General features: G+C 37.3%; 1 long non-coding RNA gene across 2 annotated transcripts; it reads right to left on the bottom strand.

Annotated features, from left to right (window-relative positions):
- Window positions 1–3,737: 3,737 nt before the first annotated feature.
- LOC130453918 (uncharacterized) lies at window positions 3,738–25,338 on the bottom strand. Of its 2 annotated transcripts, XR_008911588.1 has the most exons (5): window positions 25,251–25,338; window positions 22,545–22,643; window positions 21,409–21,448; window positions 10,547–10,693; window positions 3,738–7,140 (listed from the first exon to the last, which is right to left on the bottom strand). It is a non-coding gene; the product is annotated as an uncharacterized LOC130453918 (long non-coding RNA). The 2 variants fall into 2 exon arrangements; XR_008911587.1 differs by having other exon boundaries at window positions 21,409–22,643.
- Window positions 25,339–26,137: the final 799 nt, after the last annotated feature.

The following is a 26,137-nucleotide window of genomic DNA, read 5'->3' as shown; positions in this document are numbered from 1 at the left end:
ATTCAGCAACCATTTATTTAATTCTTATTATATGCAGTTAAAATTTATATGGTCCTTTAAGGGCTACAACCCAACTTATATTCATTATCTCATTTGATCCCCCAACTGGATATTGTTGGTAGTTGGTATTGGAGTAGATAATGCTATTGCTGTTCTCATTTTACAGGTGAAGAAACTTCATCTCAAACTGGTCAATTTGACTCTGAGGTCAAATTTCAGAGAGGTTTATCCATCATTGTATAGCTAAGCATGTGTAAGGGGTGAGATACAAACCCAGGTCTTCCTGTTCCTCTTGTAAACTCATTTCTACACTAGACTATCATGGCATGGGCAGGTAGCTCTGGTTCTCAAATGCTATGTCAGTGGACCACAAACTCTAACAGGTCCTACCATGACTGGAAAGACATCCAAGGATAGCCATGATGACAAATCATGCATTTTTCTTCCAAGAACCTCCATAGCTAGGTTCAGAAAGTTCATTACCAGATTATTGACTACTGGGTGAGAATTTGAAGGGCATAGACCTACATACAAGATGAAGAAGAACCATGACCTATGTCTCTAAGAGCACTGATTCCCAAACTTTTTGGTCCTAGAAATCTTTTATATTCTTAAAAATTATTGACCTCACAAAAAAAGAGATTTTCTGTAGGGTACAGCTATCTATTTTTACTACATTAGAAATGAAAATCTTAGTATTATTATGAAAATAGTTTTGACCTTATGAATACCCCAAAAGGGTTTTGGGAACTCCAGGGGACCCCAAACTCTACTTTGAGAACCTCTGTTCTGGAAAATGTATTCATCCTGATCAAATCAAAATTAAGTCACATCAAAAAAGCATCTGTATTTCACATTATTCATCCAAACTCTTACTCATTTCAGGAGAGCTGCTAGTAAGAATGACAATAACCTGGGAAACTCACTTCCAGCAGGTATGAGAGAATTTCACATGCACAATGTATCATATTTGTCTTTCTACCACAGACAAGTGAATGTTATTAATGTTCAATGTGCAGGCTAGCCTCCCTCTTTGAAAAGGTAGAAGGACCAGAGAAATGTATCCCTTCCCTCAGTTCATCATAAATAATAAAGTATTCCTTTTAAAATTAAAAAAAATGTTTCAAGGCAAACACCAAGAAGAGAAAGGATCTAAAGATGTAAAAGGGAATCCTGAACCATACCAGGAATTTTGATGATGGAAAAATATGAGAGAAAGGGTAAAAAAGACTGCTGAACACTTGAAATTAAGTTTGAGTCCCAGGTCTGCTGTATAGGAACTAAATAGAGTGAGGCAATTTATTTCCTGTTGTGAACATGTTTCCTTATTCAAAACATGGGGATGACATTTCCTGTCCTGCCCTGCTTCCATCCCAGAGCAGCTAGTGAGTATTATATAAGTTAAATAGCATGAAATTCCTCTCCAAAAGGGAGAATGGAATTTCCAATGCCCCCCTCCCAAACTACTCAACCCTACAGAGAAACAATTTTTGTCCTTACTTGGGTCATGTTCTATTACTGCATACATCATAAGATCCTAATATTTTAATAAGAAGGGGCTTTAGAAATTGTTGGATATTCTTAATTTTTAGTTCGAGTTTTCTAGGTCCATGTCTCCTAACCCCAAATTTCTTGGTATATATTTTGCACCTACTTAGTTCAAATCTTGCCTCTGACACATACTAGCTGTATGACACTGGAAAAGTCATTTAACCCTGTTTGCCTCAGTTTCCACATCTATAAAAATGAGCTGGAGAAGGAAATGGCAAACCACTCCAGTATCTCTGCCAAGAAAACTCCAAATGAAGTCACAAAGAATCAGGCATGACTGAAAAAAAACTGAGCTACAACATAGATGCTTAGGTTGTTTCCTCACAGAAAAATATGAGTTCTTAGAAATCAGAGAGTGTTTTGTTTGTATTCCTTTATCCCTAGAACATTGCACAGTGCCTGACACATAGTAATCATTTAACAAAGGACAAACAGATCTTCCCAAGGCATATATCCAAGCCATGATAGAGAATCTCCCAAGATTTGTCAAAACAGAGAGATGGCCATACTGAATCTGTAAGGGATTCAGGTGAGCACAAATGATCATGTCAGAAGGAACTGAGAAAACATTGGCAAAGATTACAGTGGTTTGGGAAAGAAACTGAGAGAGCCTGTGAGGTCCTCTTCACTCAGAGACTATGATTCTATAATTTTCCAAGATCTTCCCCTTTCCAATCTCCAACACCATCAACATTGCTACTCTGTCTCTATCTCCCCAAAGCCCTTCTCAATGCACAGAGATCCTGTAGAGATTCACTAATTAATGCTGAAATCAAGTTTCCGGAAACAATTTCAAGCCATGCTAGATGGGAGGATAAACAAGATGGGAAACATGAAAACCAAAGTCTTTAAGAGCATCAAGGGAAGTTATAAAATAATTCTTCTAAGAAGCTAGCTGGAATGGCTAACATGGACCAAAGGATTAGGAGCAATAAGCCAAAAATAAGCCCAACTAAGGAAGAGATATGTTCAGAATCTTTCTCTCTTCCCCCCTTCAGGCTCCTCCTAAGTCCCTTTTTCCTTTCCTCTCTCTATATCTCTATATATGTCTCCCTGTCTCTGTTTCTCTTTCTCTCTCCATATTTCTCTATCTTTGCGCCTCTGTATGTCTTTCTGTCTCTGTGTGTCTTTCTTGTGAACACACACACACACACACACACACACACACACACACACACACACACACACACCTGATAGTCCTGTGCTGTGAGTCCATTAAATTCAGCAGTCTTAGTCTAGTCTAAAATGCTAATCTGAATAGATCTCATTCAAAGACTCTCACAATTTCCAGAATTTCTAATAGAATGGAAGCTCTATAGAATCAAATGCTTGTTTTTTTTGTTTTGTAACCCCCAGAAATTAATCAGCAAATAATTATTAAACATCTACTATATCCCGGGCACTGTGTTAGGCCCTAGGCATCAAAAATAAAAGCAAAAGTCTCTACCCTCAAGGAGCTTAAATTCTAATGGAATATCTAGCCCAGAACCTAACACATAGTAAATGCTTGTTAAATTGAATTGGATTGTACAGAACCTCAAAAACCATCTAATTTAATCCATACCACAATGGGTATCTCTCTGACATATCCCCAACAAGGTAGCATCCAGTCCCATTCCCCTGAAGCAGTTATGATTGAGATTTAATAATGAAATAAAATAATTAATGGACTTGGGATCAGTAAAGATATGCTTCTGATCTTAATAATCATGTGCTCTTTAGCAAGCCATTTAAACTTGGTGGAAACTTCATTCCCTCATCTACCAAAAGGAGGCAAAGTCTGCCTTGCAATAATTGAAAATGAGCAATTTGTTTTCCTCACAATCACACTCTAATGAGGACAAAGCAAGTGTTGCTACCTCCAGTTTATAGATGAAGAAACTGAGGATCATGGAGGTTAAGGGACTTGCCCATGGTCACCCAGCCAGTAAGTTTTTTTAAAAATCAGAGGATTAAACCTACTTCTCCTAAAGTGACTGCTAGTGCTTTCTCCGTTGTCCTGCTCCAATGGTAGAGTCCAGAAATAGGTGAGTAAAAAGCACTATATTTGATCATAAGGTTATAGGATCATAGGTTTCAAACTGGTATGATATGCTATTTGTATTGCTTTGAAGTTTGCAAAATGTTTTCCTTTTTATAACAAGCCCTGGAGGAAGGTATAGTGGAGAACAAATGAATGCATAAAGGAATGAATGAAAAAACTTTTATTCTGTGCTCAGTATACACTGTGCTAAGTTCTTGGATTACAAATAGAAAATTAATCAATCAATCAATCATTTATTGCTATATGACAGGCACTGTGCTAAGTGCCCAGGATACAAAAAGAGGCAAAAGACCCTCCCCTCAAGGAGTTTACAATCTAATCCAAGATTGTACCTTCTCTCAAAAAACCCACATTCTAATAAGGAAAGGCAACACAATGAAGTATCAATTGCAAGTCAAATGGAAAGATTCTATAGCATTTAGAATGCAGCAGCAAATTCTTTGGAAATACAATCTTCTTTAGCATCATTTCAACTAAGAAAACCATATCTGCTTCTGATGTCAAACTATTGGACATTGTCAAGATTGCTGATGATAAGAACTTTCCTTCCCAGGTCTTCAAAGGCTGGAGCACCTAGAGGGGAATCTGCTCGATCATATCTTCACAAAAGGGTTATTCCCTAGGACAATCATATCTCTTCATGAACTTCCTCTTTTCAATGTGCTTTCAATGACTCTCTTCCCTTTACAAATCTATTTTCCTCAGTTTGATCCAATTGGTATTTATTGGGTGTCTTTCATGTGCCAGTCACTTCCCCATCTCTGAATCTCTTTTGCTCTGGCTAGAGCTGAGTGAGAAAGAAGAGAGCTATTGTATCCATCCACCCACTCCCCATAGCCAGAAAATAATGAGGCACCCATTGTTATTTATATTATTGTCAAGGTCAGTCAAGCATGCACCAAATCCAGTGTGCAACTAGATGGCAATCCCATTGAACTAGTTCTTCAGTGCATGTTTCTAGATAGGTGCTGAACAGAGACAATGAAATGGGACCTGCAACTAAAAATCACCTGCCCAGCAAAGCAGAATATAATACTCCAAGGGGGGAAAATGGGTATTTGATGGACTAAAGGAATTTCAGACATTTCTGATGAAATGACCAGAGCTAAAAAGAACATTCAGTGATCAAATTCAATACTCAAAAGAAGCATAAAAAGGTAAGCAGAAAAAAAAATCAAGAGAATCGGTGGGGTTAGAGTGATCACCTCTCTACTTGGGAAAGTGGCAGCTATGATACTACAGTACAAGAGATACCTAAAGTACTTAATATACTTAAAATAATCAAGGGAAATAATGGGATTACTAGCAAGAAAGTGATAACTAAGATGCTTAGGATATCTCTGATACTTGAAGTACCTAAGATACTTAAGGTACTGAAGATACTTAAGAACTTTATCACTATTAGGGCAATGAATAGGAGCAAATATAGACAGCAGGGTAGTAAGTTGAATAGGATAGAATAATACTCAAAAAAATCAAGGGATGAGAAAGAATAATACACTGGGGAAAGAGAAAAGGAGAGAAAGTTGGAAGGCAATGATCTGGGTCTAAAATTGGCCTAAGAGGAACAGGGTGAACTACATTGAACTAGAGTAGTTGGTAAAGGTCTTACAACAATCCCTAACTATATCCAATTCAATCTTTTCAAAAAACAGTACTCTCACAGAAAAACTATGTGGCCATAAGTCATAGAATATCATAAATTTCAAGGAATCAAAATGATGGTTGATCCAAGTGGCAAAAGAGAAATATGAAGAGGGCATAGACAGGCTGGAGCCTATTTACTGTGAAATGACTGTCCCACAAGCACCATGATAATGATCATCTGGGAAATGTATGTTTGGGGAAGGAATTAGGCAGGTCACATAAGAAGAAAAAAAAGTGAACAAGATAGAACTGAAGAACTGATACCCACAAAATATCAAAAGATCTAGAGAGACCTCCGGCACTTTTGTGAGTCCTTTACAATATATCTATGGAAGGGCATGAATAAGAATCTCAAAAGAAGATACAGAATGAATGGCTTCTAGTCCACCTGTTTGTTAGTAATAACAGCTAGCATTTATTGCTTTAAAGTTTACAAAGAACTTTTTGAACATTATCTCATTTGTTCAAATAACTTGGGAGTGTGGATGCTATTGTTATCCCATTCTTGGAGGAAGAAACTGAGGCAGACAGAAATTAAGTGAATTGTTCAGGATCACACAACTAGTAAATGCCTGAGTTCAGATTTAAACTTATGGTCTACCACTCTTCACTGTACAATCTAACTTCATTCAACCATAAAATGAGGTTGGGCTAGATTGAGTCTAAGGTAACTTCCAGTTCCAGTTAGATATCTGTGTGATCTTGGACAATGACTTCTTCTATTTGAGAACAGCTAGGTGATGAAGTGGGTAGAGCACTGGACTTGGAATCAGGAAGACTCACCATGCTTGTTCAAACCCAGCCTCAAGAACTTCCTAGCCGTGTGACCTTGTTCAAGTCACTTAACCCTGTTTGTCTCTGTTTCCTTAACCCTATTTCCTCATCTGTCAAATGGAGAAGGAAATGGCAAGCCAGTATCTTTCTGAAGAAAATCCTAAATGGGGTCACAAACTGAAATATTTCAGATACAACCAAAACAACTGAACAACAACAAATCTGACGGACAGATTCTCCAGGGAGGAACAGGAGGGAGGAAGGTGAACTAATTGCCTCTGAGGTCTTCTCTTGTTCAAATTCTGTGATCCTAGAATCTCTAAACAAAAATCTGATAGATGGACTTCTAACAAGATATTATGTTCATTTTCTATAATCCAAGTATTAGAAAAGCATCTTTGAGGTCAAAAACCTCCATCCATTTTCCTGGAGGCATATACAATACAATGGTGCATAAGTGCACCAAGACAATCCATTTGTAAAGGTCCACCAGCAAATGGCACAAACAAATCAGGGCACTTGTGTGCTCCAGGCTTTTCACAAGTTTCAACCCAGCAGATGACTATCCCTGGGAGCTTTGACTCTTTGGAAAAATCACATATGCTACATGACTGATCACAAATGAAATATCCCTGTGCCATGAAATCTCAATCAGTTTTATGGCATTGCAAACATGTATAACTAGAAAATAACATTTAAAAGACTCCCTCATGGTAGCCCCTAACCAAATGTAAGCCCAACAGCACAGAGTACAAAGGAACCTGGCAGAATCCTTTCAGACCTAGACCAGTGACTTTTAGAATGCTTGGCACAGTTCTCCATAGGTGCCTGGTGTTTGTTGAATGAAATTCCAGCCATAAAGAATGGTTCCCTATTTCTGAACTTCCCTGAGTTTCTTGACTTCACAAAACATTTTAGACTCCTTGTGCCTCATCAACACAAGCTTCTTTGCTCTTCACATTCATTCTCCTAACAGATGAGCCCTTTTACTTTAAATGAGGTAGTGGATAGTAATTAAATGGGCAGGTACAGCTTTGGAAAATGTCAGGCTCATCAGGTGAACATTAAAGTTTCAGGAGAAGCTGAGGGATCCTCATTCAGGGACCTCCACTTGCTGCCAGCACCTGTAATGAAGAAAGAGATGACAATATCACTTTCCTCCTTGGGGCAGAGGTCACCTTCAGGAGGAGAGCCAGTAAAAGCCCAACTCTTGCTCATTAGTATCTCCCCAATGTGTTCTTGGGCTCTCTGCCAGGAGTAGAAGAGTCTATCTTAGTATTCCAAGAGGCATTCTCCTGGAAGTTCAAAGAAATGTCAAGAGTATCCAACATTTGAAGAATTAGGATTCTGTCTCCCAAAACTGGGATCTTATTCATAGGATATAGAGTTGAAAGATCATCTAGTCTAGTGCTTCATTTTATATATAAGGAAATTGAGGCATAAAGAATGAATTTATCCAGGGTCATACAGTTCACAAGTATTTGAGGCAAAATTGGAGTCTAGTTCTTCTTGACTCCAAACCCAGCAGGTTATCCATTACTCCATTATTTGCCCAAGAAAAGATACAGTCCTTGCTCTTAACAAGCTTATGCAATAGCACAAGGTAAGGCACAAATAAAGATGACACTAATACATGAAAAGTACATCAGAAAGGTACAGAAAAGTACAGAAAGCACAAAGTATGATGGGAAGTCTTCAGGGAAAAGTCAATGCCAATAAAAGATTGGTTCTTCAAGGAAGACTTCATGAAGTAGGTTGCACTTCCACAGGCAAAGAAGGAAAAAAATATATAGTCCAAACACAAAAAAAGAGGTCCAGACATGGGAAAGTTAAATGTGTGCTCAGTGGGGAGAGTTTGGCTGGCATGGATGGTGTTTAGAAGTAAAGAATATGAGATAAAGCTGGAAATCTTCCTTGACACCAAATTGTGAGGGGCCTTGAATGACAGGCAAAGTAATGTGAAACATTTAATATACAATAGAGAGCCTTTGAAAATCTTTCTGTAGAGGAATGATATAACCAAATGGATGCTTATGTCAATAGCCAATATGGTCAAGATGTCAAATACCTGTGCTGTTTGTCAATGGGAACTCTGCCCACCAAAGCAGGTCGACATTCATCTATAACTTAGAGTCTTAGAGAGTTTCCTAAAGCTTTGACTTAAATAAATGACTTGAACAATGTCACATAAGAGAGCTGGAATTTGAACCCCGAACTTGCTAATGTCAAATCCCTATAGCAGTGTTGGCTAAGTATTGGCTCGCATGCTGGGCCAAAACAGGGGAACCTGCTCCATTCCCCCCCTCTTCTCAGTGCCCAACAACATTTTTTGCATGCCTCACCCCTCAGTCCAGCTGTCCAAAGCGAGCACTTCCTCCCTCCACTTCCTAGGGTAATGCATGGTGAGAGATGGAGAGCTCACAGGCAGTTTGAAGATATAGTTTGGGCATGTGAACTCAAAAACATTCACCAATGCTGCCCTATAATATGCTACAGTAGTATTTTTAAATGATTTAGAATTGGATGATTGGGGCTGGGAAAATTTACCTGGAGATGATTAGATTAACCTGGAGGCAGATGACTATAGAATGCTTGAGGTAGAAGCACTTTATGAATTATCTAAGTCAAAAAACCACTTTTTTTTCCAGATAAGGAAACTGAGACCTAGAGACATTAGGTAACCTGCTTTGGGTCACCTGAATATTAGTTAACAAGGCAAGGGATTCTGAATTCTAACACAGACTTGTTCTCTTAAGTGGTATGGTTGCATCTTGAATGGGGTAATATGGGGGGAGGAAGTTAAAGTCATCAATTAGGCAAAAGTCCTAGAGAGTCAAAATTATCCTTGAAAACCCTGAGGAAAAAAACCCACAAAGTTATTTTAAAGAGTTATAATTGGAAAGGGTTAGGATCTCTGTAAAAGAAGGAAGTCTATAGTAGATAACAAATGGATCTGAAAGGGTTGCTATAGAAACAATTGAATGTAAAATTTATTTTTCATTTGACCCAGCTAAGCTATTGATCAGGAGGGAGGAGGAAACTAAAAATTCTATTCATATAGAAAAAAAATTAGGTAAAGACTTAGCTGGCAGGAAAACTAATGCTTAGGGTAAAAAAAAAATCTCTCTAAAGGACTTCATACATCAGGGAGATTCTATTAGAGGGTGATCATAACTATGTCTTCTTTCTTCTTCATGAGAAGACAAAACAGGATTCAAGAACAATAATAGGCAGCATTTATATAGTATTTTAAAGTTTGTTTTCCATTTTATAAAACATTAACTCATTTGATTCTCACATCAAATGAGTTAATGTTTTATAATATTTACAGATTAAGAAAACAATAAAATCATAGGTTAAGGGAAATGCTAAGGGCCACACAGTTTTCAAGTGTCTGAGATTAGATTGAACTCAAGTCTGTTCTGACTACAAACCCAGTCCACTGTTCACTGTACCAATAGAAGCCTTCTAGCTGATAGTAGCCAGCAAACCGATCTACAACTATCCTTATTAGCTCTATCAACCTAAACAAAATGAATAGAATACCTGTGGGCGTGACTGAAGAAGAGAATATCTCTAAGCACCCTGAGATGTTTATCCTGAAGGCTGTTAGAAATTCTTGAACCCCTAAAACTACATTACCCAAAATTCCATTCTGTATTACCTAGAATCCTTTTCCTTTTTCCTCTGTCCTCGCATTTATGTGATTGTATTTAAGTTTGCTGGGACTCCTCCCTCACTCTCTTCTCTAGGGACCAGGCTGGGTTCAGTTAGTTCTCTTACTTTCATTATTATTAATATTATTAATTATTTTTATTAGTAATAATATGATTAATACTATTAATAACCTTAGAATATTAAAAACTTTATAAAATATAATACTTAGTTATTGGATATTCATTTTCATCTTTACAAGGCTAAGAAAAAACTTACTAGATGAAGGAATCACCTATGTCTAGCTGCCATCTCACACCTACACTGAGTTCTACACCCATTGAATGGAGGCAGGATTTGTCTAAACTAAATTATTTTTCTCTTTATGTGTCCATGGAGGTGGGGAGATGACGTAGGGCAACAAAATAAACAGTTCTTGTAAGTTACCCGTACCTGGGACAGCTCTATTGTACCACAATAAGATGGGTGGAAAGTTACACTAGATGATTTCCCAGAGATTTTTTCTAATTATGATAGGAAGGAAATTTGTTAGAAATACGAGGAGGAAAAAAAAGAAATTTGAAATTCAATCAAGGTACAAATATTTGTAATGATCCATAGATAGCCCAGAGATTCTCTCTGGTGAGTCTCCACACATCCCCACTCCCTTCACCTCAATGTGGGAAACCAGTCATCATGTTCTGACCATCTTACTCTGACTTAGAGGAGCTGTCCAGATTCTGTCTAGATTCTAATCTATCCAGTCTAACAGATTAATTGAGTAAATTAAATAAGCATTCATGAAGGGCTTACTGTGTACCAATCATTGGAGAAACAAATATAGTTTTGAGACAGTCCTGTTGGCAAGGAACTTACCTTCTAATGGGGGAATATGGGGAGTGGTGCCAAGTGAAAGGAACTTCAATCCAAGGAGTCATAGTAATGGTGGACATTGGGCATCTGTTTAGCGTGCCCTTTCCAGAAGCAGTGGAAGTGTTGTTACAGTTCCTGAGCCGAGGGCACCTGGAAAGGAGGTGAAGAGTGATGAGTTCATGGTGCAAGGGGAAAAGCAGGATGAAGAAAGTAGATGGATGAATATATGAAGCAAGATCTGTTCTCTGGCCTGACAGATGAATTTACATTCATTCACCCATTAAGATATTTCAGCTGAAAGGCAGGCATTCCAAAACTGAGCAAATTGACTGCCCCAGCAACTGATGGAAAGATTGGAGCTCTTGTCCAGAACATAAACTATTAGATGGGAAGAGTAGGGACAGCAGTAAGGTAGGAAAGTTCATTTCATATATATATATATATATATATATATATATATATATATATATATATATATTTATATATATATATATATATATATATATATATATATATATATATTTGGCTAGAAGGCAATTTAGGAGTCCCATAAAGTCTTTATTCTCCCAATTCCTCATTAGCTTCCCAACTAATAGTCTCAAATTTCACAAAAGGTTCACAATACAAGTATCATTGAAGAAACAGAATTATCCCATTTAAGTTCACCATTTAGACAAAAAAAAAAAATCCTTACCTTCCATCTTAGAATCAATGCAGCATATTGCTTCCAAGGGCTAGGCAATTGGGGGAGGGGGGTAAGTGATTTGTTCAGGGTCACACAATTAGAAAGTGGTCTAATTTGAACCCAAGATCTCCCATCTCTAAGCCTGACTCTCAATCTACTCAGATACTCAGTTACCCCTTCCATTTAGATTTTTTTATAAAAAATAGAAATGAAATTGTTTCAATAACACATTAATGGGGGGGGAGGAAAAGAAAATGATCTTTGTGTCCAATGAATACTGTTTGGAAATGACCAAATAAAATAATGTTTAAAAAAAGATATGATTATGAAGCAAAGAAGAAATAAAAATAGGAATAACTACCTGAAAAAAAAACACATTAATGATGTGACCTAACAAACTCAAAATACGCCATATAGAATAAGTATTAGAAAAATCTAATTTTCAATGTATTTATTAGTTGTGCTGGCTTTTTTCATCTTTTTATTGTTTGTGCCTTTAAAAAATACTATTTGCTTTATAGAATGGCTCTCTGAGAGGGAAAGGGAAGGAAAATTGAAGATGATGTAAAAAAAAAGACATTGATTTTTTAAAACTTATTTTAAAAATACAAAACACTGGAGTACCAATTTTGAGTTACTCATTAACTGTTATTAGTTCCTTTGTAAAATATTGACTTACTGTTCTTATACTCATGGGGCTATCCCCAGACTTCTTTTTTTTTTTTTTAACAAGTCCTGAAGTATTGCCTGTTTCATCTTAAATTTAGCTGCTAGTTGAGTACAGATATTTTGTTATTGTTTAGTCATTTTGGTCATCTAGACAATTCATAACCCCGTGACTGGTTCTTTTTTTTAAAACCCTTATCTTCTGTCTTGGAACCCAAGGCAGAAGAGCGGTAAGGGCTAGGCAATGTGGGTTAAGTGACTTGCCCAGGGTCACACAGTTAGGAAGTGTCTGAGGCAAGATTTGAACTCAGGACCTCCCATCTCTAGGCCTGGCTCTCAATCCACTGAGCCACCCAGATGCCCCCCCACACCCCCATGACTGGTTCTTGACAAAGATACTAGAATGATTTTGGCATTTCCTTCTCCAAATCATTTTATAGTTGAGGAAACTGAGGTAAATAGGCTTAAATGATTTGCTTAGACTCAAACAGCTAGTAAGTGTCAGAGACCAGTTTTGAACTCAGAAAAGATGAGTCTCTTACTTCACAGCAGGGCACTGTCACTTAGTTGCTCTTAAGTACAAATATTGATCCTGCAGTATCACTTACTACCTTCAGCCACCTTCTCGTACAATCCATATTGCAGTCCCTGTCTCCTCCCTCATTCCATCTCCCAGACTTCCATTCCCCACTCCCACAAGTTTTAAATTTTAGCTCTCACCTTCTTCCAGGCAATGCTAAACTGCCTTTTAAACTACCCCTAACTGCTAGTGATTACATTCTAAGGTTGCCATTCATCTACTCTAGATCTCTCTGGTTTGTTCCTCTTTATTTATTTATATGTTTTCTCCCCTATTCATATGTCCTGGAAAGCAGGAACCATTTTCTCCGGTTTTTCTATGTCTAGTGCTTGCCTGGTAAATAATCAAAATTGTCCTGATGTTATCACTAACCTACTTCATTGTTAAATCTTCAGTGTGAGCATTTATACCTTGAAAATCATCAACTGCAACAAATCAGGGGTTAATTATTATTTTGTAATTGTCTAGACTTAAGAAAGGGAAGGCAAAAATATACATAATGGAGATTAAACATAAAAGGATCTTATGCAGTACTTTTTTTCTGTAGAGCTGATTATTAAACATTTACAAGCATAACACTTCCTCAATGCCTATATGTAGTCAGCACATAATAGTTGTTTGGTGACTGACTGACCAATTAAGGAGGAGGCACGTATTCTTGATTCTCTTACTCAGAGATAAATAAAAAAAACTTTCCCCAAAGGTTAATAAAAACTGGGTTTTTTCCTTTCACTTTTTATTTATTTTTAAATAACATTTTATTTTTCCATGGGTTTTTTTAAGGAAGAAGATACCCTTATTTCTTCCCTTTTCATAACTTAAAAACAATGATACATTTTTTACATTGTCCATTTTCCAAAAACTCTGGGCTTCAGACTGGGAAAAGGAGAGATTCTAGACCATTTTCTCACAGCATCCTTTCTGGGAGGTCTTTGAAATTCTCCATTTTTCTGTCCTAGAAACACAATAGATCTTTACTTTTTTTTCCCAAACATACCTTTAAATTGAATGCTAGCATCTGGGAAGGACATAGTAAATGGTTCTATATAGCATTTGACTTAAAAGAATTCTATTTTTATGCCTGGCTAAGGAGGGTATTGTACAGACTTAGAGGAAGAAACCTAAAAAGCATTCTTCAGGGAAAGTGGCCAAGTAGATTTTGATATGTAGATGTAAGGAAATATTATTATGCCCTTAGAACTGATGAAAACAGCAGCTCCAGAGAAATACAGGAAGTCTTGTATGAATTGATACAGAATGATATGAACAGGACCAGAATGATGTCTACAGAAACCACAACATTGTATAGAAAAATAAATGAAAAACTTAGGAAATTTGATCAAGGAAATGGCCAACCCCTATTCCAGAGAACAGACCCTAACGTATGATTTCCACCTCCTGATGGAGAGGTGATAGGATCAGGGTGAAAAATAAGAAGCACATTTTTGGATATGGCCAGCACATATATTTGTTTTCCTCAATCATATTTATTTATTAAAGGGGCTGTTTTCCCCAATACTAAGGAGAAAGGGGGACTGGTAATTCTATTATCGGGAAATAAAGAAAAGAAAGAAGGGAAAGTTAATGAAACATTTAAAATGCACAAGAGCAAATAAAAGAAAATTATGAAGGAAACCCAGCTGGATAGCTCTGAAAGTAACCTTGAACTCAGAATGTATATACTTAAAAGTAAAAGGAGACTATTCATAATAGAGATTCAGTTCCATGTACAGTCTTCATTATCTGCTTAACTTAATATATAGAAAAGATTGTTTTATTTGGTATTTATTCAGAAATTTGAGATTGTTTCTTCTGAAAGTATTTCTCTAGAATTCTCCCTATTGCCTAGAGACTCTATACATGTCAGAAGGGAACAAATTTATTAAGTGCCAACTATGTACCAAGCACTGTGCTAAGTACTGTAAGGGGGGAAAGGGTTAATTATAAAAAGGTTGTACTGGATTATATTTAAAATAGGGCCACCAGAAATTGTAAGTCCCATGACGTAACTTGAGACACTCATGTTCAAATAATCTCTGGATTTGCACTAAATAAGCATCCAAAGTTCTAGAAGAGGACAAAATCTCTTCGGTCTAGAAATTTATCTTAAAATCATCCTCATATGAGACTTCTGGACCTTTAATTTGTGAGATGATCCGGAAAAAAAAGGCGGGGAGGAGTCATTCATGAGATAGTCTATTAGAGAAAACCAAACTGAATCATGAGGGTAGCCATTCCCTTTTTTATGTCCCATTATGGAGAAACTCATTTGTGAAAGAGCTGAAGATAAGAGGGCTGGCTGATTGGCTTCCCATGTGTTCTTCAAGTCTTGAAGTCAGGGTAAACCTGAGTTCAAGTCCAAGCTCTTGACATGTACTGGCTATGTGATCTTGGACAATTCAATCAACCTCTCTAAGGCTCTATTGCCCCAACTAAAAATGGTGAAATTATCTGTACTGCCTACCAAACAACAGAAGTTGAAGAGAAAAGGCTTTATACATTTTAAAGCACTGGGGAAATGGGAGTTCTTCTCATAACTGGATATTTTCCTTGAAATCATCATTCTTCATTTCCAAAATTTGGCCTTCCCCATCCCCCATCCCCTCCCTCAAATCTTGGTTTACTCTCAGAATAAACAAGTCCCTTGAGGAATTAAAATCAGTGTCCACTCAAAACATTCATACCTTGCCAGCCTTCCCTGCAAGATCTCCAAAATAAAAGAGAAGTGGAGGTGGGGTTTAGAAATATCTATTATTTATCTAATTATCTGTTATTTCCTTGTTCTCCTTTATTATACATTTCATCTTTCCCTTTCTGCTCCCTTCCCAGGGGAAAGTGTCTAAAACTTCAGAAAAAAAACAATATCAAATCTCCCTATGTGTGAGGAATATAATACTCTGTATCCATAATGGAGAAAGAAGTAGTGGGGAGGGGGAATCTCAATCTCTCTCTCTCTCTCTCTCTCTCTCTCTCTCTCTCTCTCTCTCTCTCTCTCTCTCTCTCTCTCTCTCTCTCTCTCTCTCTCTCTCCCCTCATTTCCTTCCTCTTTCCCCCTCATTCTCTTTATCTCTCCTTCACTCTCTTCCTCTCTCCCTTCTTCTCTGTCCTCCTCCTGAGCAGTATTTTTCCATTGAGGATTGATACTTACTGAATTTCCCAGTCACAAATGAGATCAGAACCTCCTCTACAGAAGTCTGGTAGCCCTGAGGCTCCTAGACCTTCTTTGTACTTGACCAAGCTCCAACCCTGAATTTCATAATACTCTGTCAGATCTTACTGAACACTATTTCCTCATCCAGTTGGTGCTCTGTCCCCTTACTATTTAAATGTGGAAATCACATCGCCATCTAAAGTCAACCTTCCTGTCTTCAATTCATTAAAAAGTGAGTTTCTCCACACTAGAACATAACATAAGATAGAGAATGGCTACTCTCATGATTCAATTCAATCCTCCCCAAATCAAATGTAAGCTTCTTGAAGGAAGGAAATATTCCAAACCCTTCTAATTTTACAGATGAGGACACTGAGGCTCATAATAGAATAATAATAATGGTGACATTTATCTAATATTTTACCTATACTTCACTTGTTTCACACAACAGCCCTGGGAGGAGGATGCCATTATTAACCCCATTTTTAATGAATAAGGGTCCAAAAGGTCAAGTGATTTATCCAGGTTAAACATAGTTTAAAAGTGTATAAGGTCTTCCTGACTCCACCATTAATATACACTCCACTGTACCACTTACAAAAGAGTCTTTTGGGAGGTAAATAATATAACTTGGATTCAAATTCAGATCTTCTTACCCAAAATTCAGCATTCTCCCTGCTATAGCATTCCTTAGCATCCTTTCCCGCCCTAGATCCTATGATGTGAGAGGATATTTGTTCAAGATCACACAACATAGGTGGTAAGCAAAGGAGCCAATATGCAAACCTAAGTCACCAGACTTTCCACTTCAGCCCATTGTCAAAGACAAGATAGAAGAATAGGATAAGAAAGGCCCAAGAATCACAGACATCTTGGATCCCCAGAAGGATCTGCTAAAAGATGAAAGTCTAATTCAGCTCCAAGGGAGATCTCTGCCCCAGGAATGAAGTAGGAGGAAAAAGTCACCGGATTATCTTCCTCCATCCTTAATCTTCATTCTTCTTTAAAAGCTTTAGATTCAGGGGCCAAACTCTTCAACCCAAGCTCCTCCAGTAAGTAAACCAGTCAGTCAACAAATATTTTTTAGCAGCTACTATGTGCCAGGCACTATGCTAAGGGAATATGAAGAAAGGTTAAAAACACAGTCCATGCCTTCAAAGAAATTACATTCTCATAAAGGAGATAACATGTTAATAATTCTGTACACAATAGATATATGTAGAGAGGATGGAAAGTACCCTGAGAGGGGAAGGCAGTAGCAGCAGAAGACAGAAAGTGAGATGAGTCTTTTTTTTAGAATGTTACTTTTTTTGATATCAGATCCCAGGCAGAAGAACAATTTAAGGCTAGGCAATTGAGATTAAGTGACTTGCCTAGAGTCACACAGCTAAGAAGTATCTGAGACTAGACTTGAACCCAGGACATGTATTAACTGTGCAACCCCAGGTACTTCACTTAACCACCTTCAGCCTCATTTTCCCTTTCTGTAAAATGGGTATAATTACAGAACCTATTCCCAGGGTTGTTATAAGGGCTTGTAAACCTCAAAGCCTATAATAAATGTCAGCTGTTTTTAAATGTTAACTGCTGCTATTGTTGGTGTTAATGTTGTTACTCTGACTCATTGTCCTTTCTCGAAGATAGTTCTTTTTCAAGGACAGCCAGGTGACTCAGGGAATAGAGAGCCAGGTCTGGGGATGGGAAGTCTCTGGTTCAAATCTGACCTCAGACACTTCCTAGCTGTGTGACCCTGGGTAAATCACTTCACCCACATTACCTAGAACTTATACCACTTTTCTTGCTTAGAACCAATGCATAATATTGATTCTAAGGTGGAAGTTAAGGTTTTAAAGAGAAGAAAATATCTCTTTTTCATACTGGAGGAATAGAGATTCTGCTACTGAGCAAGGGAATCATGTATAGTGATTGGAGAGAAAGAGAGGAATCTCCTAGCTCTATTCTCCTCTTACTCAGAAAAAGTTAGAGACTTAAGAGTTATTCAATACATTCAGGCCACTTATTATAAAATCAGTGATGTGTGTGTGTTCCTCTTGTATGTGTGTGGAAGAGAAATTAGGTTTATTTGCTCGGCTCCAAAAGGCAAATCTAAGAGTAATGTATAAAAGTTTCAGAGTCAGATTTTAGTTCAGTGCAAGGAAAAAACATTCTAACCACAGGAGCTATTCAAAAATGAAATGGCTTACCTAGGAAGGGAGTTTCCCCTCTCAGAAAGCTTTAAAACACCGGCTGGATGACCCCTTTTCAGATGATGAAATCAATCAACAATCATCTATTAAGACCTTTTGATGTACCAGGCACTATGCTGGTCCCTGATGATACTAAAACAGAGGTCGAAGGGATTCCTAATAGGCTATAGTTTGGACAAAAATGTCCTTTCAACCCCAGAGAGTCTATGATTCTGTAAGCCTATAATGAGTCCTTGTGACACATTTCATGTGGAAAAAAGATCACATCAAACACAAAATAGCTATTGAAAATATTGGTATTTAAAGCCTTTTATAATCTAGCTTCAACCTATCTTTTCAGACTGATTTCATATTACTCTCCGGCCAAACTAGCTTACTTTCTATCCCCCAGACACAAAATTTTATCCCCCATATCTGCACCTTTGTAGTGGCTGTCTCTGATGCCTAGAACCCTTCCTTTCTTTATCTCCCCCTTCTGAAATCCTTAGCTCCATTCAAGGCTCAGCTCAAGAGCCACCTCCTCCAAGAAGCTGTTCCTCATCATCATCCTAGTTGTCAGTGCCCTTCTCCATACATCCTGGGAGACAATTCTATATTTACATTACATTCATTTGTATCAACTTCTCTGTATTAGTACAGTAGGATATAAGCCCCTTGAGGGCAGGAACTGTTGTTTTTTCTCTTTGTATCCATAGAAACTAGCAGAGTGACTGGCAAACAGTTGGTACTTAATCAATATTTGTTTAATTGGGTTACATTTCATTGAAATGAACTAAATTGAAAATGTCTGCTGACAATTCAGAAAATGCAATCATTGTAGAACTTCATAAGATCCAGAAGTTGTAACTGTATATCTTGCCTCTGTGGTTCCCAAATGTACTCTGTGTGCTAAGCTTTCATCAAAATGACTACTTCTCCTAAACTTTATGAACGCTTATCAGAAATATGAAAAATATACTTTTTGAAATGACTCAATTAGTGAAAACAAGCTAGTTCTGGAGATGCATTTTTTCTCTGTGAGTTGGGCATAGCAAAAGCAGCTGTTTCAAAGGAAAGTAAGTGACTCAGTGGATAGAGAGCCAGGACTGGAGTTGGAAAGATTTGAGTTCAAATATGACTTCAGAAACTTCCTAGCTGTGTGACCCTGGGCTAGTCACTTAACCCCAATTGCCTAGCACTTATTCACTTTTTATACCTTGCAACTGATACTTAATAACAATTCTAAGACAGAAAGTAAGGATTTTTAAAAGGGAAATAAGAAAGTAATACTGCAACTATTTTACATTTTCTTCATATTTGTTTATCTGACTACATATGGTAGTCCCCATGGTAGAATGTAAGCTCCTTGGGGACAAGAATTATTTCAATTGTCTTTGTATACCCTGTGCCTAGCACAGTACTTGGAACATGGTAGCCATGAATTTTTTTAATTGAATTCTCTATATTCCATCTTCTTTTTAATAGGATTAGTCCACTTATTTTGAAACAACATTCCAGCCCTCAGTAGAATGTAAACTTTTTTTTTAAAGCAGGGATTACTTTATATTTGTCCTTGTTTCCCCATGACCTAGAATAATACCCTTTGAACACAGTAGGCACTTAAACAATATCTGTCAGATTGAATTGAATTGAATCTTGTGTTCACAAAGAAGCATAACCTGCTCTGTTTTCCCCAGGAAACATGGTGACAGTAGATGTGGAAGATGTTTTTAATAAAGTAGCAATAAAAATGGAAGACTAGAGGTAGCAATTTTCCATAAAGAGACAGAAAAACAAAGTCTCGGCACAGATATTAGCTTTTGGAATACTTTGCCTCTCTTCCTGCCTAGCACAGATTTTACCAAGTTATCACAGTAGTTGAAACAGCTGGACTCCAAAGGAATATATTATTGGACACATGATACTATCCACTCAGACACAACATTCTATTTTTAAGAAGGAACACAGCAGGCTTCATCAGAGTGCTCTGACTTGGTCCTCTGTGACATGCACACACAGCCTACCTATATTCAGAAGCATGATGGGTATCAAAACATGGACATTAAAGTCTAAGATTTCAATCCTTCAAATGGGATCATGCCTTCAAAAGAAAGAAAGGCCTTTTATAGCTGACCGAGGCATAATAGCCAAATGGATGATTCTAGGTTGATATAAAGCTATTAAGTGAAATAATCATATTCGCCTTGCCCTAGCTACAAAACCCATACAAAAAAAGAGAGAATTGTCAGGAGTGGTCTTAAGCATTTCTTTGCCTACTCTGAAGCTAAATAAATGACCTTAATTAAACCAATCTTGAAGAAATAATTGCATAGGTATGTATGAATGAACAAGCATGAATAATAAAGAAATTGAATAAATACATAATAAACATAAATTTTGCAAATGACTGCTAAAGATTTCAGCTCAAGTGGGTTCGAGTTGTTAAGGTTGGGCCAATGAGTCAGGAAAAATTGTACTATTATGCCAGTACTTTCTGCTTATTAGTGGAAGCATTATTATGATAACAACTAGCTTTTTATGACATGTTAGGGTTTTTATAAACATATATTCTGAGACTCACAATAATACATAGGTGCTATGAATGCCATTATTGCCATTTTACAGATGAGGAAACAGAGGTCAAATGAGATTGTGACTTTGTGATATCAGAAGTGGTATTTGAACCCAGATCTTCTATCCTTAAGCCCAGCATGCTATCAATTACACCATGATGCTATTCTGAGAACACCAAAACCCACCAAAATTAATCCACCAGGACAAGCCAGACTTCAATGAGTCAGTACACTGACAATTCTATTGTTTTTATCAGTCATGCCAGTTCCTAAAACCAAAGAAATTAACTGCCTATGCATTTTGACCACCCCTATCTCTCTATCATAATGCTTCAGCAACTTGGAAAGACTTCAGGAGCATTTCAGAATTGATTTGATGCAATGTTCCTCTATTTCATTATTGATCTCACTTTCAATGAGAAACAAGAAGTTCATGGCCACATTAAGTATATAAGTGCTATTGTGCTGTCTAAATATTATACTTCACTATCATGCTGTATCAATGAAAATACTGAGATTCTTTTGATTGACTTTAAGTCACTTTACAGCAAACAGAATTCATATAAATTCTAAGATTAGAATCCTTCATCACCAATACAATGTCCTTGGGCTATCTATGTACACACTCACAAAACCATTTCTCTTCATTAAAAGTCAAGAATAGCGTGTTCCTTGAGTTGAACCTTAGAGGTTCATCTAGTCCAACCTATGAATAAAATGAGTCCTAAAGAAGTGAAACCTGAGCTTCACTCTAAATGATTGGAAAGGAACTTCTCCCAGGTCTTCTGATTCCAAGTCCTGTGTGCTTTCCCCTACAGACTGCTTAGAGCCCAGGATAAACATCTAGAGCCCTCTCTTTATAAGAATGTTCTCTATTTCTTAGATCTCAAAGATCATAAGTATTCCATACTGCTATGTGAAAGTATCTTGATGTGTTGTTGTGTCCTCACTCAGAAAAATGTTGATCTGCTGTGCTGAACTAACAGCAGGGTTACCTGGAAGTTTGCTGCTGAAGACTAATTACCTGCAAGGATCAGAACCATGGACAGCTAACTTGATGCACTCTGCAATAAAGTGAATTGAAAAAATAACATGTTAGTTAGGCATTTGAAAGAGAAGTAAGCAGAGCCTGCTCCAGTCATTCAGATACATTCCTCTTCCAGTAAGTTTTTTTTTTCAAATAAAAGATGGCTGGAACAAAATGTTGAGCAAAGAGGAAGTTCCAATAATGTAGTAGAAAAAGTATGGATCTAATGGAAAACCCAGGTTAAAATTCTACTGTGCTACCTGTGTGACATTGAACAATGTCTTTCCTTTTTATGGGTCTTGTTTTCTTCCTCTGTAAAATGATGGGACTGAACTAGATAGTCTCCAAGAGCCCTTACTAGTCTAGATCTGGGATCCTCTGAAAAAAAAGGTCATTTCCAAGCCTTTGGATCATGAGGACCCATTTTCAATATCAAAAAGTTTTCCATAACCCATAGCAAGTGGCATAGACCCAGCCCTGGAATCAGAAACATGCAAGTCCAAATGCAGTTTCAGACATTTACTGGTTGCATAACCCTGGGAAAACCATTTTACATACCTTTGTCTCAAAATTCTCACCTAAAAAATGGGAATAATAATATCTGTGTCTCACCTTCTATGAGCATGGCATTATGCATATATGGCATCACTAGGCAATGATGATACAAATGAAAAATGAGATAGTGCTTACCTTCAAGGAGTATATCTTCAATTAGGGGGTGGGTGACATGTTCACAGAAAAATAAATACATACAAAGTCATTTCAGAGATCTCTAATAACTGGAATAATCAGAAAAGGTCTTGTGTAGAAAGTAGTACTTGAATTAAGCCTTGAAAGTAGCCAAAGATTCTAAGTAAAAGAAGAAAAGAAGTAATATATTCCAAGCAGAGGGGAAAGCCTATGCAAAGGCATAAAGGCAGAAAATGTAATACTGTACATGAGGAATAGCAAATGCATCAGTATGGATGGAACATAAAGTACATGGAGGAGAAATATTATAAAATTTATCAGGAGAGGTAGGCTAGAGTAAGACAGTGAATAGTTTGAAGTGCCAAACAGAAATGTTTATATTTGGTTCTAGTGGTAATAGGGTTCTACCAAAGTTTTTTGAGGAGAAGAGTGACATGACCAACCTTGTGCTTTATGGATGCCAATTTGGAGGATATGGATACCACTACCACCGGAGGATAGTATGAATACCAATGTGGAGAATAAATTGGAGAGCAGAGAGACTGGAAACAGAGAAACAAGTTAGATCACAATTACAATAGTCCAAGTGAGTAACAATAAGGAACTCGGTGAGGATGATTGAAATATAAGCAAAGATGAGACAGATGTTAGAGATATTGTGGGCATTCATTGACATGACTTTGTAAATGTCAATGATTGGTATAAAGAATGGATTCTCAGACTACTCCCAATAACTCCATGACCCATAGGCTGGAAACCATTGGGCACAGATTTCAACCATCTGTAGCAGGTCAGAAGCAGACCCTTTCTTCTGGTAATAGGTTAGCTCGCCTCATATCTCTCAGTTACAAAGGGAGGACAAGTGTTGCCCCTGGGCTTCTGCTTTCTCTAGCTTCATGTCACACCCTCAATAATTAGAACAGAGGATTGAAACAATCGAGACAACTTAGTTGTACCTTTGGGTATTGTCTCCAAAGTCTATTTTTCTCCTATCTGATGAGAAATTCTCCTTGAGGTGAGTGGGCATTCCATGGAGTACTAATCGATACATAGGCTATTGGTTCTCTCAGCGAGCAGTTAGAAGAGCCTGAACAATGGTGACACTCTCCATCACCCTCTGGAAATGGCACTATTCTAAAGACTGAGTTTTGCAAAGGAGAATTGCCTTGAATGGGACCACAAGGAACTGAATAAAGAACAAAGCAAATGGCACACAGGAATAAAAAGCTTTTTCAGGAAGATTTTACTTGATGGCTGGCTGTAGGTGTGAGCACTTCTCCCATAATTAAACACTATAACAGCTAATTGGCCTCAGCAATTTTTTTAAAGGCTAGATCCAATTTCCACTACCTTAAAATGCAATCTACACAATTTATGAAAGGAAACTAAATACACTGGGAAGATGAATAGGTTCACTCTTGCCATAACCTTCTTTAAAAGCAATCCAAAAGGTAAAATGTGTGTAAATCAAAAAAGGAAGCCATACTTAATAAAATAGAGCTCAGTCTCATTAATTTATCTGCTCTTTCACTTACGATAAAGAACAAATAAAGAAAATTCCTCCACCTGGTATGCTTCGTCCTAGAATTAACCCACTTACATGATTTAAAAAGCAATTATTGTCAAAAAAAAAAAAAGAACAAGAGATGTTCACACCCAGCCTTGCACCTTAAGATACTGAGGCAAAAGTATGACCTTCACTTGAAAACCTGATAATTGAACAAGTCTTAATAGGTAGAAGGAGGGGTGATGCAGAGTGGGTGAGATAATAGCCACTTAATCACCATGAAAGCTAGGAAGAGAAAAAGAGCAAAAGATGTAAACTACTGGGGAGAGGTTTAGGGTTTTTGTAATGAAGAGTAATATATAGCCTTATTGGGAAGGAATGTGATTTAAAACTCTGACTTTATTAGTGAGAGGAGCTCCTAATGTGGAAACTCCCTTCACCAACACAGATTGGCTACTCCTCTGTAATTTATAGTCTGACACAGTGATACCTAGGGGCATAGAGAGTCTCTGTTTTACATATAGTGATAGGATCGTATACTTATGGATAGAAAGACTTTGAGATAATCAATCCAACTCCATTTTACAGTGGAAAAAAAAAGGAAAAGTTACTTGCCCAAGGGCATGCTCAAGGGAGTAGCAAAGCCAAGATTTGACCCCATTCAACCTCCAAATCAAGCACACTTTTGGCAACATTTGTCAGAGGGAATTGAAGTTCAAATCTTTCTGACTACAAGACTCCAGTCCTTAACCAACACTAAAAGACACAATGGTACATTGAAAAAAAAACATTTGGAGCCCTAGGATATGTATTCTAGTCCAACCTATGTCACTTGCTTCCTTTGTTAGCTTAGATAAGTCTCTTCCCCCATCTAGGCTTCAATTTCCTCATCAGTAAAATAAAAAAGCATGATCTAGAGAACTGCTATTGGTGATCTTATGCCTTTGATGTAAACTACTATCCCTCAGTTTACCACTCTGGGTCTTCTTTTAGTCATTGCCTTCTCACTTCAGGCTGTCTATTTAATATTTCTCAGAGCAATACTGTTCCAATGAGGTTCTTTCTTTGTTCTCTCCCCTCCAAAGTACAATCTTCTAGAAACTATTCAAAGGGGCCTCCAACATGCTCAGAGAAATTTAAAGATATTCAACAGTTTCTGCTGTTGCAAGAAATAAAAATTCCTCTAGTCTGAGCTCTGAGCTTCTTGCCCTTGTCTGATGGCGAAAGTTTAATGGCTGGTCGTGTAACTTGGGCATTTTTTCAAGGACACCCAAGATGAACAAAAATCAAAGTCCTACATTGCCAAAAGCCAAATGAGGCTTGACTAACTTAATGTTTAACAGTTGGAGATAGGGAAAAACAAGAGTTCACATTTGGGCCAGAGAGCAAATGATGCAAGTTGCAGGAAAGAATATTGACACAATATGCAGAAAAAAATTTTAACAGAGCTATCCAAAAATGGAATGAGAAACCTTTGAAAAGAGTCTTCAAAAATTTGTTTAGCATATTGTAGAAGGGATATGTGATCATAAACAGGTGTAAAAATTAAATTAGTATCTAGTAACAAAATATTATATTTTATTAGGTTTATTAAGGATTATTAGAAATCAAGGAACAAAGAAGATATAAAATAATAACTCACGTGCCCATGGCTGATTAGCCAATTCAGAACCCCCATGCTTAGCTTACTTGCTACATCATTGCAATGGAAGAGAGAGCATAGAAGAGGGAGAGGTAGGCATTACTGCCAGTTTAAATATTAATTGTGATTTCACCCAGGTGGAGACTCATGTGAGATTATAGGGAATTCTGGGAAATACCAAGGACTTCTGGGGATTGAAGTCTGGGGTTCAAAATCTCCATTTTTACATAGGGCAAACTATATAGCCACTGTGGTCCCTTCCAACTCTGTCATTCTCTGAAGGACAAGAAAAGAATATTGGACACTCAGAGTTAACAAAGAAGAGAAGAAGAAAAAAGACATCAATGAAGGAAACATACAGAAATAAGTAGACAAGAGAGCATGAGAAACCAAAGAATAAGGAAGTCTCAAAGCTAAGTTACTGAATAGCCTTAAATATTAACTGGTTGAGAAGGAGGAAGACTAAGTTAAATATTGCCTATCGCTAAGAATCATGATAAACAGACAACAAAATATTGACCCTCTAAAGGAACCATCGGATACAGAGGAGGCCACACAGTTACTCACTATCTGCCTTCCTGGTTAAGAGCTAATAAAATTCTGCCTGGATTAAACAGATCCAAAGCAAAACATTTAGGTTGATAGGATAGATGACTTCTCTATCCCTCCCTCACATTTCTCTTCTTTATTGTTTCCTCTCTATTTGTAAATATTTGTAAATAAATTTACCACATAATTTCATAAAATTGTCTAACCATTAGTTTTCACCTTTACAAAATTAAGCATCTTGCCCAAGATCACAAAGACTGTAAGAGACAGAAGTTGAACCTGGGTCCTCTGACTATAGTGGAAAAGACATAAACATACAGATCAAATCTCTGGTTACT

This window comes from Monodelphis domestica, chromosome 4, assembly GCF_027887165.1.
Source record: "Monodelphis domestica isolate mMonDom1 chromosome 4, mMonDom1.pri, whole genome shotgun sequence".
In the NCBI taxonomy this organism is placed as follows: domain Eukaryota; kingdom Metazoa; phylum Chordata; class Mammalia; order Didelphimorphia; family Didelphidae; genus Monodelphis; species Monodelphis domestica.
This window is presented reverse-complemented; position numbering and strand designations above follow the sequence as displayed.